At 33.5% G+C, this 17,660-nt stretch overlaps 1 long non-coding RNA gene and 1 pseudogene across 1 annotated transcript; one reads left to right on the top strand and one right to left on the bottom strand.

Moving 5' to 3' along the window:
* Positions 1–4,867: 4,867 nt before the first annotated feature.
* On the top strand, positions 4,868–12,338 carry LOC132055777 (COBRA-like protein 4; annotated as a pseudogene).
* LOC132055778 (uncharacterized) lies at positions 8,914–10,022 on the bottom strand. Its single transcript, XR_009414648.1, has 2 exons — positions 9,312–10,022; positions 8,914–9,273 (listed from the first exon to the last, which is right to left on the bottom strand). It is a non-coding gene; the product is annotated as an uncharacterized LOC132055778 (long non-coding RNA).
* Positions 12,339–17,660: the final 5,322 nt, after the last annotated feature.

The raw sequence follows: 17,660 nt of genomic DNA, 5'->3' as shown, positions 1-17,660 counted from the left end.
TCAAACCAACTATTTTGTGCTTTTTAAAAAAGAAATAGGCCATTTGCTCTGGCCTAAATACTATACAACTTCAATTTTTTCGCCGGCATCCTCGGCCTAAGCAGTCTGATATTGAATAACCTCGCCTCGTACTAATCAATTGCATAATAATCTACATCAACGATAATGAATTGACAAATTATTATTTTTTAAAGAGTAACGGCATAAACATGTATTATTATTACGTAGAAATAGTTGAAACTTTGAGCATGATGTACCTATTGCTTGTACATGTACTTTAGACACGGAGGACTTGAAGAAATCAATATGTACTGCTCACAATTTTGATCTCGATTAAATTTATTTTGATATAAAGAAGTTCAACTGTACCAACAAAAGGCAAGAAGTAACTTAAAATTTTCAGGACTTCGTACTACAAATAAATCCAACGGAAAAGAGCAAAATATGATAATGATATCAAAGAAGTTGAAATGCACCGGCAAAAACAACAATAATGAATTAAGATAAATTATTGTGATATAGGCACCTCGCGTGTTTCTCCCTTGAGTCTGATGTATTTTTTTCGTTTTTGTTCTAATGTAATTGCTTTCATGGTACCTGCAACACAAACAAACACACAAAAATTCAAGATGGTGTCTGTTTTGGGTAAACCGAAGGATCCAGATTTTCATCTTTCTCTCTAATATGTATTACAGGTTGAATTCCGCTTCCCAAACACACAAAAATTCAAGTGAATTTCATCTAATTGGCTTTTGGTTTATGTTATCATGCCTAATTTCAAGCTGATAGATGAAGATCTAGACAAATGTAGCAATTTAAATTTTCACATGTTGTGTTTTATGTACGTCAATGTCACACTGACTTCTGCTGCTATATATATCAATGAAGTGATACCTGCTGCTGCGATTGAAGATGATGAATACAAAATCATAAATGAAAAGACTATATTTCACCATACACGTGAAAAGGCTAAACCTATTATATCATCTTTTTATTAAGATCACTATTTTCTAATTAGTTTAGAGGAAAAACAGATATAAGAACTATAAAGATTAGTATGGTGTATGTATTATCCATAATCAACTCCGATGTATTGTAGAATGTTTTGAGCAAATGATTTTTTTACGTGACAGTATTCTTGGTTGTGGAGAAGATAAGTGATTGCCCTGCATAGTGAGCTAAATGTTGTTCCTCTTTCAATGCATGCAGTAAAAAATACTACCAAGCTAATTAAAAAATAATTAAATATACTCTTGAATAGAAACTACTTACAGATGCAACGTAACTGAGTAGAATGATTTAAGAAAAATTCCGTGCTAGCTAATTTATCAATGAAGTAGCAAGTGTCAAAGAAACCACAGATGCACGTTTCAACACATTATCAATTGTATGGGATGAGCTGCCATCCTTTCAAGGGTGTTTGTCCGTACCTAGAAGTGTGAGAAAACATTATGCAAAAGTGAGACATCTTGTAAAGAGGTCATTATGCAGGCCAGTTAATATATAGGTGAATAATATTGTGTTTTAATATTTATTTTTCATAATCATGATAATTTGAGATCTTAACAGACACAATTTACATTTTCAAGGACAAAATCTTGTTGATATTATTCCTACAAAATAAAACACTTATTCGTCCAAAGGACATGAAACCCACTTAAGTAATGATTCGCAACCAAATCAACATAGCAATTAAAGCATATTTTTCGGAATTTGGTTGTATTCCGCAATCAAATTAAGTACGGAATCCAAAAATAAGACTATGCAAAACAATGAAAAATCATAGCCATGATTAAAGATTTTTTTTTCAAAGGACCCAAAATAGTTTTTCATCAACCAGATAGAGGAGTACGAATTCGGAACTGATCCAAATCACATTTGGTATTCACGAACAGATCGCGGTGGCAAAATAGAACCATATAGCATGCAGAGACTTCCTTGTCGTCCCATTTGACTTACTTGTAATCAAGTTGTACCCCCTCCTCTTGACTTCAGTTAATTTCCGAGCAACATACTCAAAATAATAAAATATCAAAAATTGATACTCTTTTGTATGAAGAAACATAGCATGAAACTGTAGCGGGGGTAATGGGGGTAAGGGATGGTTATATTAGCGGTTTAGGTACTCTTTTGATGTTGAAACAAAGATATAAAACTGTGTTTGATACAGATTTTGAACCAAACATAGTGAAACTGTAGCGGGGGTAATGGGGGTAAGGGACGGTTATATTAGCAGTTTAGGTACTCTTTTGATGTTTCCAAGTGCCAACTTGTGGTACTGAGTACACATGCACGAAAGATATAAAACTGTGTTTGATACGGTTAGATTTTGAATTTAAATCATAAGTATTATCTAAATGCTTTTAGATATAAACCGTGCATGTGTATTTGTGAGTTACGTTAGTGGGGTAATGGGGGTAATGCTTAGGTTAGTTTTACTTGCTTTGCTTTTTTCTCTCTTTTTTGTCTTTTTTCTCTTTTCTATTTTCTTTGTCTTTTTTTCTTTTATTAAGATAATAATAAAATGCAAAGATAAACTTGGTAGTAATTCTTGTATTCAAAAATGTGTTTTTTTTAAAAAAATAAGTCGCGTGATTTATATATATATATATATATATATATATATATATATATATATGGAAAACTGAGTTGAACTTATCTTTTATTTTTAATTCAAAATTTTATCTTTAACTCTTTTATGGTTAGTGTCTGCAAGGATAAATAAAATCAAATGAATACTCTTAAATTTATGCATAATTACAGTCAAGATATATCATATATGATATGTCCAACCAACCACTAAAGATATCCGATGCAAGCGTTCTATTTTAGTTACATAATATTTAACCATAAAAGTAATAGTACAAACTATATATCAAATTATAACACCGACAGTTAACAATGATCATGGATCACAGCATATAAAACTCTTTTTGGGTTTAGAAGAGCCAAAGCAAAAATGACTATATGATTAGCATAAAACAACAAAAAATCAAAATCAAAAATAAAAAATCAAACGGTACATTCTTTCTCAACCAATTAAAAAGTCCAGAATTATGGCAAGAAAGAAAATATACTCTTCCTCCATTTCTGTTGAAACAAAAGTTATTGAATTTTCAATTTTCATATTTCATCCTGCTTTCTTTTTCTGGATAAACCATTTGCATTTCCTTTCAAAACTGTATTAAATTGATAAACATCGCGCCATCATTAAACAACAAATAGAAACACATAAAAATGGACCAAAGAGGTCCCACTACTATGAGCAATTGCATTAAAATAATAATTAAATTAAAACAGTAACAAAAATTAGGAGTATGCAACTTTCAATGTGTTCTACTCATAAATTGTAACTTAAATAGATCTAAGAGTGATAGATAAAGGAACAAAAGCGAAAGTAGCAGTACCAGTGTACCGCAATGCTTTATCATGTTCATCCGGGTAGCAACAAAGATTAAGAATGGTTCACTATAGTGTTCTCAAAAGGTAGTCACAAAATATAGAAAGTTATAATAGAAGTTATTATCAGTTTTAAAACAGTAAAACCATGTGGAGAAGTTATAATTAATTTCAAATTAAAAAATGTCAATCAGATATGAATTTAGTAATTCAAATTCAATAAAAAAAAAGAGTAAAATGAGCTTAAATTTAGGACATGATTGAGAGTTTAGTTAATATTTAAATTCAATTTTTTTAATTTTACATTCAAATTATACAAAATTGACATAAACTTTTGAAGAAAGAAAAAAACATGCTATAAAACGTGATCACCCCATTATGGGATGATTGTGGATTTGCTTGGCTAATATTTTGGAGCACGTGTCTTTTAATCTAATTTTGTATTTTTTAATTGTAAATCAGTGGATTTATATTCAAATTCAAAAATCAACCAATTATTAACTAATTAACTAACTTTGGTCCTAAAACTAACACATGGCATTTTCCTAAGCTAACACTTGTCATAATTCTATTGCAAACTATCCTCTTTTTAATAATATATAGAAGATAATTACAATTGTTACCAAAAACATGATTACAATTTTTTTTTTGGACCAAAAAGAATATTTATTAATATGACAGTTTTGAAGACTATAAATAAAAAGCAATTTTGTACGATACAAGTAAACACTATTCAAATAAAATGTTGAAGGTTTTTTACTTTCTAGCTTAAATGTTTTTAAAAAGAGAAGAATTCGGTTACATGAATTTCATCTGGGAAAGAAAATCTTTTGCCTTTATTTTTTTGAAATAATTTCAAAATTAGATTATTGCAATCTTATACAATTGTATTTATTAGCTTGCTTTTTGCAATTGAAAAAAATGCCAAACTTTCAACTCTCTGGTACTATGTTACTCATAAGTATGTTTTTGTAATTATCTGTGAAAAGATAAATACATGCAAGCCATCTAAATCGGAACAGCCACGTGGCATTCATCAAGTCTTCTATTGGAGATCAACGGAACAATTAGTAGTACTAATTTAGTACTGGAGTAGATCTCCTCCCTTTCCATGTGCTCATTAATTCCTCGTACTAATTGCTCCATTTTCTCGTTAATTTGAAAGAGTCAAAGATTAAGTATCGTGATAAGGAAATTGCATATAAATATTGCAATATTGTTTCTCCAAAGATTCAAACCTAACATTCAAACAGAAAATTAAAAACAGCAGTATATTGTACAAACTAAAGAAGCACGTACGTGGTTAGATCAACATAGAAAATTAGATAGTCATTAATAAATCATTAGGAGGATAGTATTTTAAGGATGGGGTCCCTCCTCCTTTAAGTTCTTTTAATCTAGTAGTAGGAGAAGTATTTACTTATTAAGTTTCTCGTGAGTTGTTTCTTGCAAAATTGATTTAGTAATACGTCTTCCTTCAAAGTTGTAGTTTGACAATTGCATATAAAAATCAACAAAGAGGAGGTGCAGTGTTGAAAAAATTTAGTCTCTTTCTAGGAAAGCATCCTTCTATGCGACCATTTCAACACAAATCTCTCTCATTATTAAATAGATACATTAACATAGATATATGAATTTGCATTTCAAACTACTTTAAATAAATCACCTAAGTTGTCGAGAAATTTGGCATAACTTTCCACCATGGAGTCCAAGATTTCATGGAACTCAGCTACTATAACATTTCTCCTTTTTGCGTTATGTTCTGGTGCAGGTATTATGTTAAACTCGAATAGTAGCTCTCCTTTACTCGCATAGGTTCTATATTCTAATTTGAGCTTCTTACTTATAACTGCAGCTGCCTATGATGCATTGGATCCAAAGGGAAACATAACAATCAAATGGGATGTGGTTTCTTGGACTCCTGATGGTTATGTGGTAATGATATTTGAAGTACACTATTATGTCATTCACTGCTAATAAACAGTTTGAGATCTTAATTTGGTTCATGAATGTTTCACATTCTTCAGGCAGTGGTGACAATGAACAATTTCCAAATGTATCGTCCTATAATGAACCCTGGATGGACTTTAGGTTGGACATGGGCAAAGAATGAGGTAATTTGGTCCATGTTGGGAGCACAAGCTACTGATCAAGGGGATTGTTCAAAGTTTAGATCCAATACGCCTCACAGCTGTGAGAAAAGTCCTGATATTGTTGACTTGCTTCCAAATACCCCTTATAACCAGCAAGTTGCTAATTGCTGCTCGGGTGGTGTTTTAGCATCCTGGGGAAAAGACCCTTCTGCTTCTGTCTCAGCATTTCAGATAGCTGTTGGCTCTGCTGGGACTACGAACAGAACTGTCAAACTTCCCAAAAATTTCACTTTGGATGCACCAGGTGGTGGCTATATCTGCGGTCCTGCTAAAGTTGTCAGTCCCTCTATTTTCATCACGCCTGATCAACGACGAATAACAAGGGCTATGAGTAAGTTTGATTCTCTGAATGATTGGGAGTAAATAGTGTGTGCTAATTAAGTCTGTCTCTAAACAGCCTGAATTGTTTTATGCAGTGACATGGAGAGTGATCTGCACTTACTCTCAGTACTTAGCCTCTCCAAAACCAACATGTTGTGTCTCCTTGTCTTCTTTCAACTAGACTAATTCTCATGATAGAAGTTATACACCTTGCCCTTTGTGTTCTTGTGGCTGCGAAAACATTAGCAACTGTGTCATGTAAGATTTATACGCATTTCCCATACTTCATATCTTCACAATTACTAGTAGTAATACTTCAAATAATTCTTCGATGATTCTCCTTAACAGATGATAAAGAATAAGTGTAATTGCAGGAAGACACCGAGTGAAAAGGGAGTAAATAAGGGGGCGTTGAAATGCTCAAAGTATATGTGCCCTATCAATGTGCATTGGCATGTGGATTCAAACTTCAAAAGGTGGTGGGGACTGAAGATCACCATCACAAACTTGAACTATGTATTCAATTGTTATACCCCATTTGGACCGGGTCTAAGCGGAGTACAACATATTGATGAATCCTATATTATTTTATTTAAGGAGTCGCCACCTAATTATTTTAATGGTGAATTAGGACACCTAATTATTAACTAAGTAGTGCTGAAATAAACTCCGATCTTAAAAGTCTTACTAACCTAATAAACTCTAGGTAAGGGTTCTAAATATCCTAACGGGAAGGTCTTGGGCATCCATTAGGATCCGCTAAATACGGTTACCGACCAAACTTAGGTTAATATTAGAAGTTAAGAGAAAAATAGATTAATACCTTATAAGTAATTTGAGAAAAAAGATATTTTCTAAAAAATATATGGATAATTAAGTAGAGAGTTTTGCAAATAGTAATGCATTTCTAAACTTGAACAAAGAAATAACTAATTTCCAAAGAACTGAAATCATTTTTTATAAACCATATATCTTAGCGTCACTCATTTTCAAATAAAAGTATTTTCCAACATCTTGTATGAATTTAAGGAGTTGTACATAAATAACTGATTTAAAGAAACTTAAGAGTTTCGAGTTTGAAGTTAGCAATAATTTAACTCATACGTTGAGAAAATTGTTTAAACAGAAAAACTTGAACCTTTTGTTTTTTAAAAAATGTTTGACAACTTAGGGATGAAATGCCACTTTTATTTAAGAGGAATTGAGTAAAGGTAATGACTTTTAGTTCACAAAAGGGTTGCTCAATGCTAAAAAAACGTAAACTTATTATCCAAAATTTGCTATTAATGCTCAAAGACATTTCTTTGTTTAAAATTTCGGTTGGTGTAACTGAATTAAAAATTTCTATTGATCTAAAGTATAGTTAGAGATAGACTTCTATAAAGTTAACAACTAAAAAATCCTTAACCTATGAAAATAGATTAAATTAACAAACTCTTTAAGACGTCATTTCAAAATCTATTGAACTCTAAATTAACCCCCATAAGACTAACCATTTGAAGTACTCTTAACTTAACCGTATCTATGAAATAAACTATTCTAGCAAGTCAAGAAATATATAAAGCGTAAAGTCGATTGCCGCGATAGGAGGGGAATTCCGTTGTTTCTTCCCCTCTGTTGTGTTTTGTTTGGGTGTGTTTTCGAGAGCATGAGAGGCGTCATTGGAGATGTAAAAGCAAGTCTTGGATTTAACGGCGATAAACATTAATCTCAAACGAGATTGCTTGCGGCGGTGAGAGTCTTTTATGAAGACTCCATGTCGCTCCCAAAGTGTACATGCAAAAGAAAAGGATAATAATGAGAATTAGGACATGAACCAGATCTAATAAGGAAAATAATATACAAAGAGGAATTCTAAAAATGACCAGCCAAGTCCAATAAATATAAATTGCAAAGAAAAACAAACATGAAACTTAATTACAAGCACAACCAAAATCGACAGGATTCAAAGAATCGCTACGCGAATCACTTTTAAGGACATGGTAGGTTAAGAGAAAGCATATTTGCTAAGTTAAACATGTTCAGATCAGTAAACTTTCAATCAAGTATAGAAATCCGTTCTTTTAAAAGTGATGCCTCAAGTCATCTCTTCGTCGGCCCAGGTGTAGTATATGTTCGAATCAGTAAAAACATCTTAAGTGTAGCAATCTGTTCTTTATCAGAGACAGCAACGTATCAAAATATAGTTGCTGCTACATTTCCTTATCAAGTGTAGGATCTGTTCATTTATTCAGCATATGCCAATGAGTTAGCTCAAGAAGTAACAACTGTTCTTAGATAGCAATTCAGGTGCAATATCTATTTCTTTAAAACAACAGCTAAGTCACAAATATGGCAGTAGCTGTTTGGCAAATAAAATGCAATAGTTGCAAACCAAGTAGCACCAAAGATCTCAGTCATATATTGCAGCAACAAGCAACCACAAGAGGCAGCCACATCGAATAGCAATAAAGCAGCAACACAAGAGTATTTTGAGCATAACAGTGACTTCATCAACAAGCATAGCAACCATTTCCTTTACCTCAAATTGTAGCAAATATCAACGAAATAACAGTAATTTCAGCAAGGCATCACAGCAAAATGAGTTTTGAAGTTCAGCAAATTTATTTATTTTTGGTTAAAAACAAAACAGCAAACTCAGCAAAGTGCTGAAACTAAGTGCATCGTTTGGCTTAAAGGACTACGGCAGTCAGCCCATCCAAGGACAGGAGTAATTCATCTCGAATTCAGTAGCATCTCATTGGCATTTGGGATTTGAAAATTCCCCAAGTTATGCAAAGAAGAAGAGGGGTAAAAAATGCGTATTCGTAAACACAAGGAATTCTAACAAGATAACATCAAACAAGATGCTCTATTACTTTTGAAGAATATCATAACTCAGTTTAAATTTTACGAACATGTTAAGATGACAAAGAGTCTTTCAAAAACTAAATCAACAATTCATAATATGACCATGTTTCCAGAAATCATAGAAAAGGGGAGATGGGTGTTAACTCTTAAAGTAAAAACCTGGAAATCTATTTTTTTGTTAAAGAAAAAATGTAAAAGAAAAGCACAATCTTCATAAGTAGCATGGACAACTAGCACTCAAGAACAAACTTTGACACTAATGTAAAGGAAGATTCGACACTTGGTCATCCAAACTTGCGACTCTAGTGCCACACGTGACTTAGAGAGAACCTCAAAGATGACTAATGTGACTATATTGCAAGGACTGACCATAAACAAGTAGAACAAGGCATCGCTATAAGACAGCAAAGGGGAGCATTTTCATTATTCAAGTATGAAGATAAAGAGAAGAGGAAGAAACATTACTACAATAAGAGAATAAGAATCAAAGAGTACAAAGACCCCAAGTAATCCACTGCAACATGCTTTTCACATTAGAAATACATGGAAGCTATGACACATCGTTGCTTTTTTTAATAGATTCAGAACATAGCATAGCGAAGTCATAACTGATGATGATGAACATGAAAACAAAACTCGCTTTCTAGAAGTAGGTACCTCTTGTAAAAATAACTATCCAAAGAACCAAGGGAATTAACATGCTCAATCACATTTTTTCTTTAAAGGGGCAACATCAGGTCTTAAACTAATGGTCCATATTTTAATTACTTCCAAGTATCTTATTCATAGAACGTAAAACTGATTTTAAATGAACACTTCAAACAACATTTCTCGAACGTAGCTTACTTACTAAAACATAGACAAAAAAATCGGACCTTAAACAACTGAATCTTAAAGATAAGATTAAATTTGGTGATTTATTATTCCAGGATATGTTAGAGCTTACCACAGGAACCTATTGCCAATTAGTTAGAAGGACATATCATTCTTTAAACACTCTACAATTAACTAAATTTGAATAGCACATTAAGAGGTAATATCATTCTTAACCAGACCACATATGCAGACCAAGATATGAAGTTAAAGAGAAATTAAATACTTCTACCGGACTTCTCAATAATTGTTGATGCACTATATCTTCTTTTAGCTAATCTTTATCAAACTATTAACCAACAAGGACCAAGAAATTCAAATAGGGATTACACAACCAACATCCATAAATAGGAAAAAGATCTGATTTTTAGAGGTTAGTGAACCCAAATTACAAATCATTCTATTGAACTAAATTCATATGACAAAACCTTATTTTAGGAATCTTGTTAAATTCCTAAAGACAGCCTTGCAACCAAACGATAATCTTTAACACTCATGATTTCTAAATCAAATAGGAAGCACAAATAGCCAACAATCCTCAAATCATGTCAAAGTCGCCGGCTTGATTCTAGCACATCTGAATCATTTGATTGATTTCTTTACAGGTTTTATGGCAAACCACAACAAGGAGAAATCACAAAATATTCACAGAGGCCAGAACAAGTAAACAAAGACTGAAATACTACTTATATAAGTAAGACTAAGCTAATATCACATGAAAGCAAAGATAACTAAAAATATAGAGCTAGGATGAGGAAAGAAGATTACCTTTCTCGGGTGCAGTGAAACTAGGGCTTTCAGGTCTCGGATCTATACTCAAACGCAACAAACCCGAATTTTCTTGAACCAACCCAAAATTTAGATAAAAAAAAAAAACAAAAACCAAGTAATATGTCGACTGTTCTTTATATTTTTTAGTAAAAACTGTCACCCCAAAAAAAAACCCCCTCTAAATGAATGCTACCCCCCCCCCCTATTTATAACCATGAACTAGGTTTTCAAGGCCGAAATTTTGGGCGGGATTCTTTTGAGTTTCAAAAAAAAAAAAACAATCGGATCCCAAAGAACCAAGACCAGCAGGGATCTTTTTCAAATCGTATTCGGAAGAGGAAACTTTTCTGAGAGAGAATCACATGTAGATAAAGAACTGGAGATTTACAGTGATTCACCTGAAGCAATTGCTTGAAATGGCCATACCAATATCTGATTTCGAAGATAGAGTCAAAATCTCTCCAAAAATGGAGAATGAAGCCAAAACTTTCTCTGTTAAGGTAGAGAGAAAGTGAAGGGACGGCTGTGGAAGGAAGGGAAAAGAAACCCTAGCAACTTTTAGGTGATTCAAGGGTAGCATGGGAATTTCGGGTGGATTAAATGAGGGTAAAATGGGTAAGTCACGAAAATATGAGAGAGGAGGGTGCTGGGTGCGTGCAAGGTTGTGGGAGGTGAGTGGTCAGCATGTGTGAAGTGTGTGGGAGGCGTGTGCTTGTGACTGTTTGGCTCCTATGTGGCGCTGACGGGGCGCTCGCGTGGCGTCCACATGGCAAGGAGGGTATGGGAATGGGCTGTGTGGATTGGGCTCTTTTCTTGGGCTAATATTAGCCAAAATAATGATCAGATTTTTTATATAAATTGGGCTAATATGAAGCCTATTTATCTTGGACTTAATATGCTTTCTTCCTAATATTTATTTGGGCTGCTAAATTAAAAATGAAAGACACTCTTTATTTAATTTAAATTAACGTGTGCTAAAATATTGCTTAATATAAAATATATTTATTAGTACTCAAAATAAAAAATAAAATTATATGATATCGTAATAGCTGCGCGATAACATTTATAAGGTATGAAAATAAGTAGTAATGTAAATGTGATGCATTTTCGCGTAAGATGATAAATAGGAATGTTAACAGTGATCATGACGATCATAATATTAAGCGATGGCAATATGACGAAAATAATAATGATAATGACAATAATAATAATAATAATAATAATAATAATAATAATAATAATAATAATAATAATAATAATAATAATAATAATGATAATAATAATAATAATAATGTAAAAAAAAAAAATGATAACACTAATGACTAAGTAGGATAATGAAAAACGACGATATTAATAGAAAGCTAATAATTGTAGCAAAGTATAAATAACTATTCTTAAGTTGTCAAAAATATTAGAAGCGCAAATAAATATTTTGAAAGAAAGGCGGGACAAAATTGGGTGTCAACATCAATTATACACAATGGACTCTCGTCGTTCAACATCCGTACCTCAACAATGCTACTCAAGTTCCTGCCTTTTCATACAAACCTCATATGCCCAGCCTATCAAACAGTAAGCTCCCTATCTCTTTATTTGATTCATATTTCTTGGTCATTAGACCATCAAGGCGTTCATCCGGCTGATGATATTCTAACTATGCAGATGATACTGCCTTGTTTATGGGAGAAAACCATACACTGATGTCCTGATGCAAGCTGGACCAAATGGAAATGTCCACTCAGATTTAATACCTAACAAGGATGGAAAAAAACTTGATCAAAAGAAAGGTTGGGCTTTCCCTCAGAGGGTCTACTTCAATGGCAATCCATGTTTGATGCCATCTCCTGAATCTTACCCACTTGTTCCGGACCCCGCCGGATGGTAGAGATCGGTAGGGATAGGGAACCAATGTCACTAACTAAACTAGCAGTCTCAGATCTTTGAATAGACAGAGAGAGATGCTCTTCCTGTGGCCACCAGGGGCGGAGCCAGTAAGGCTTGAGGGGTTTCATCCGAACCCCCTCGGCGAAAAATTACACCGTATATATAAGGTGAAAATTAATTTTTACGTATATATAATAGATTTTGAACCCCTCAATTTCTTCGTTTGTCTACTTCTTTATATTTTTGAACCCTTTTTGAACCCCCTCAGTCAAAATCCTGGCTCCGCCACTGGTGGCCACTTTACAATTTCCAGAACTTGTGAAGACTTATAATGTAAAATAATGAGTATTACAATGCACTTTACAATTTCCAGAACTTGTAAAGACTTGTAATGAAGAATAAGGTGCTTAATCAGAGCAAATTCAAATCATCCAATTTTCTTATAGATATTCAACGAGGGCCATGACATGTCAATGATTCATACAGTAGGTTTGAAGGATATTTGTTTGGGCATGAAACAAGGAGTCCTCTTATAAGGACTAAATGTGATCCTACTGTAGTTTTATTTAGGGGTGGCAAAACTAGCCCAAACTCATTTGACCCGCCCAAGCTTTAATGGGTTTGGGGTAGAGTGATTTTGAAGATGGGCTGATTTGGGCTAAGCCCAAGTTGGCCTACATTTTTTTGCGCAGAGTGCCCTTCTTTTGGGTTGGTCTTTAAATTTTGCCCCTCATATCTGTGGTCTTTAAATTATGCCCTCATATTCTTTGGTCTTTAATTTTTGCCCTTCGCATTGCAACTTTGAGCTTTCGCGCCGAAATCATGAGGTTCGAGTTCGAACCCCCGCTTAAGCATAAATTAAAAAAAAAATCGCAAGACAAGGTTTGGTTCGCGTGTATGCCGGACCAAGATACTTTTGTTAAGGAATTACAAATTTTATGTCGGACCCGATACTCATGCCTTATGGCGACTTGGCATAAGTATCTGTCCCAGATAACTTTGATAATTCCTTCACAAAGTTATGCCGGGGGGCATGCTTTTAATGGGAAAACTTTTATCTTTAACGCATAACTTTGTGAAGGAATTATCAAAGTTATGCTTGACCAAGATACTTATGCCAAGTCCGCCCATAAGGCATAAGTATGCCGGTCCGCATAACTTTGGTAATTCCTTCACAAAGTTATGCCGGTGGGGGCATACTTTTAATGGGCAAACTTTTATGCCGGATCCGGCATAAACTTGTGAAGGAATTATCAAAGTTATGCCGGACCCGGCATACTTATGCCAAGTCTGCCCATAAGGCATAAGTATGCCGATCCGCATAACTTTGGTAATTCCTTCACAAGTGTATGCCGTCGGGGGCATAGCGAAATTTAAACTCGCCTTGCGAATTTTTTTAAAATTTTTAACCGCGCGTGGGTTCGAACCGGAACCTATGGGTTTTAGCCGAAGGGCAAAATTTAAAGATTTCAAATATGAGGGGCAAAATTTAAAGACCACCCCAAAAGAAGGGAAATTCGCAGGCCTATCACAAATCATTAGCCCAAATTGACCCATCAAATGAGCCCAAATTAACCCATCAAATGTCCTCTATTTATAAGATAAAAGCTACAAAACATGATTAATTTCTTTTTTAATTATTATTTAAATTTATTTTTGTAATTATTTTTATTTTTATTTTTTTATATTTTTTATTTCCTTATTTAAATTTTTTTACTAGTAACTTTTTATTTGAAGTTTTTAATTTTTTTTCCTGAGGGTCTATGCTTATCCGTTTTTGTTTAACCTATTTTCGACCCACCCATATCCGACATACGTTTGCCACTCTTAGTTATGTACAAGACAACCTTAAAAATATATAAATAAGACAAAGGGGTAAAAGAGAGGAATCTGACAAAATAAATATTCATTACGTCAATTAACATTTAACTTTCTTTTGATTAATTTTTGGAATAATTTCGAATATAATTTATGTACTAGCTAGGACAACTTATGAGGAAATATTACAGTGAATATCTTTATTATTTTGAGTAAAAGCATACGTTTGAGTTTTTTTCATATCCAAAAAATATATTTAAATTTGATTTTCAAAACGCCGTTTATTTAGAAAAGCATGAGCGAGAGAATATTTACAATCAAAGAATATCGATATTTTTAATTTCTCAAAGGGAGATTAACCTATATATACATAATAAGAAAAGTATTACGAAATATAACTAAACTTTTCAATTTACAAAACATAGCAATAGATTTCTTACAAAATATATATGAAATTTTCGCTCAAGTTTTTTTTTTAAAAATAAAATTTTTAAAATATTATTTTTAAAAAAACATTTTTTTATTTTTTAAAAAAACATTTTTTATTTTTTACAAAAAAAATTAATTTTTTTTTTTTTGCTCAAGGCTTAAAAAAATCGCTCAAAGTTTTGTGTATGAAAAATGTATGAAATATGTATATCTCGCTCAAAGCTTAAAAAGTTCGCTAAGAAGTTAGTGTATGTAAACTATATGAAATGTATATATCTGGTTCAAGGCTTAAAGCTTTTGCTCATTTTGTGTATAAAATAGTATGAATTATGTATATCTCGCTCTAGGCTTAGAATTTCGCTCACATTTTTTGTATATAACATTCATGTTAGGTTTTCGGAAAATTATTACAACTACAACAACATTCATACAATATTTAAGGCTTAAAAAAATCGTTCAAAATTTTGTATATGAAAAATGTATGAAATGTGTTTAAAAGTTCGCACACATATACCACATTTCATACATGTTTTATGCACAAAAAATTGACTGAATTTTTTAAGTATTGAGCGAATTTAAAAAAACAAAAATAAAAAAAAAATAAAAAAATTTAAATAATTAATATATCTTAAAGTATTAGAAATGAAGATCCGCAACATTTTGTAAATAAGGAAAAATATCGTTATGTTTTGTAATAAAGAGTCTTTAAGTAGGTAGCTTATGTAATTTTTTCTTTCTCAAAATGTTGAAAAGGTGGGTTAAGTTGGGCGGGTTGGGTTATGACCCTTCATTTAGCCCATCTTGAACCAGCCCATCTTAGCCCAAACAAGCTTTGGGCAGGGTTAGGCTTTGGCTCATCTACAAGTTTAGCCCATCTTGACCCGCCCAACTTTAGCCCAAGTGGCCCATTTGCCACCCCTAGTTTTATTATCAACAAACCGGCTGGATACAGCTTAATCACAAAATTATGTTGTTTCACTTTGTCATCTGCTAATTGAATGTTATAGGATAAACCAACCCAAAAGACTAGTCTATTAGGTGAGAGAGTCCACTCAAGACAATAAACCCATCAGTATTTTTCTTTTTAATTAAATAAGGAACAATTGATACACAACAATCGCCCCCGCTTGAGGATCAACGATCTTGTTGGTCACGACTGGCACCACTTCTTTGATCCAGGTCACCACTCCTGACACCCATCTGGCCCAGTTGATCAAATGGCTGGTATTTTTTTTTTAAGGGTGCAGTTGGTCATGGTTGGCACCCCTCTTAGATCCACTATCAAGGCCACCGCTCCTAGCGCCCTGCCATTGCTCATGGCTGGCACCCCTCTAGGGTCCTGGCTACCGCTCCTAACACATCGTTGTTCACTTATGTAACAATGTTCAAGAAGCTTCAAGCTCCTAATTCAAAGTTCCTTATTTAATCCGAGGCATTCGAGCTCACTTGCAACTTCGGTAGGATTCTTCGACTCGAAGCACATCCTTGATACAAAAACCCTGCTCTTAACAATATAAAATACTCTCAAGAAGATTAAATTAGGTTGAAAGGGAAGACATGTTGGTATATATTTGGAAGGTGATTCAAAATTTAAATTGCCCTTTTAGACTAGACATAATATTTTATGAAAAGGTGTCATCCAATCTTTAAAGGTTCATCTATTGTTGAATAGGTATGTCGGATACATGTTGAATCTCTATAAATATATATCCTATATGCCGAAATTGATAACTTGATTTATGTATCCTTTGGCTTTATCATTTCACTTCCTTCCAAACTCTTGTGTTATTTCACCCTAAATTCTTACAAAAGCAATTGAAAGATTTAAGAGTTCTCTGAAACTTTTATTTGAGTGCATATTAGAAGATGCATGAGTAGTTCATTGTATCTTGCCTCGAACAGAGGCGGATCTAGGATTTAAATTCCAGGGGTTCAACCTTAAAAATTTTAGTATTGAACCCATTATATTTTTAAAGTTATGGGTTCATATCTACTATTTGTTAGAATTTTAATAATTTTTTACACATAAATTAATACCCGCGTCGAAAGTTGCGGGTTCAATTGAACCCCCAATTACTGAGCCCAAGACATTTCTAACTCAAAAATAAATTTTTGGAACCAAACTAACCCGTTAAAAAAAAAAAAAAAAAAAAAGAACCAAAATAGGCTTCACGCACAGAATCTGTGCGTGAAAGGACCAAAGTGTACATTTAAAGTTTTTCTCCTTTCACGCACAGAATCTGTGCGTGAAACCCTCCCTCGGGGCACCCCAACCCTTCTTTGGAAATCAAACTCAAAATTAAGCTTTTTTCCATACTTTGACCGAAAATTAGTCACGTTTCAAAACAACGGAATATAAATAATTTATATAGAACTTAATATTTTTTTTAGTGTACAATAATATCGACTCATTACATCAAGAATACATATACATTCCGATCGTCGTTTTAGGGGTTTTAAAGTGCTCCGAAGTAAGTTTGAAAACTTGTTATACATATACATTTAGATCGTCGTTATAGGGTTCTAATTAATATAGGACGTCGAACGAGTTATTATTAATCGACAATAAATACTAAAATAACTAATTATCATTAAAAAATAATACCCAAAAATATATATAATATTAACATAAAATTTACATTTTATTTACAAATATACAATCTCCTAAGGCCTAAGGATCCTCCTAACCCCACCACCCTTACTATCATCGGGATCCTCTTTCCTCCTCTTAATGACAGGATGATTTATGGCATGATCATCCTTTCTTCCCTTCTTCAGGCCCTGGGTGAAAATATGTTTCCGTGGGAGACGGCGCGATCTTCACCCGAGTAGCCTCGCAGATGCCTCGGAGACACCAATCGAAGGAGACCGGACCACAAGAAAGTGCAAGGAGAATGAACCTGAAATAACATATAAACAATTTAATGTTTCGTAAACTAAACATGAAATAACATATAAATAATTATTTAATAAATTATTTCTTTGTAAAAAAATAAACCTGTGTGTCGACGGCCTCCTGAGATGGCCGGTCGAGAGCTCCTTAGGCCGCCCTCAACGTGTCTCCCCGAGCGCTACCCGGAGCCGTAGCCGGAGGCGGAGACGGGTCAATCCGAACAAGAGGGGAGACGGGTCCACGGTGCTCTAAGAATGAACCTATAATAC

Source organism: Lycium ferocissimum, chromosome 5 (assembly GCF_029784015.1).
Source record: "Lycium ferocissimum isolate CSIRO_LF1 chromosome 5, AGI_CSIRO_Lferr_CH_V1, whole genome shotgun sequence".
Classification (NCBI taxonomy): domain Eukaryota; kingdom Viridiplantae; phylum Streptophyta; class Magnoliopsida; order Solanales; family Solanaceae; genus Lycium; species Lycium ferocissimum.
Note: the sequence above shows the minus strand (reverse complement) of the source record. Positions and strands in the feature narration are given on the sequence as shown.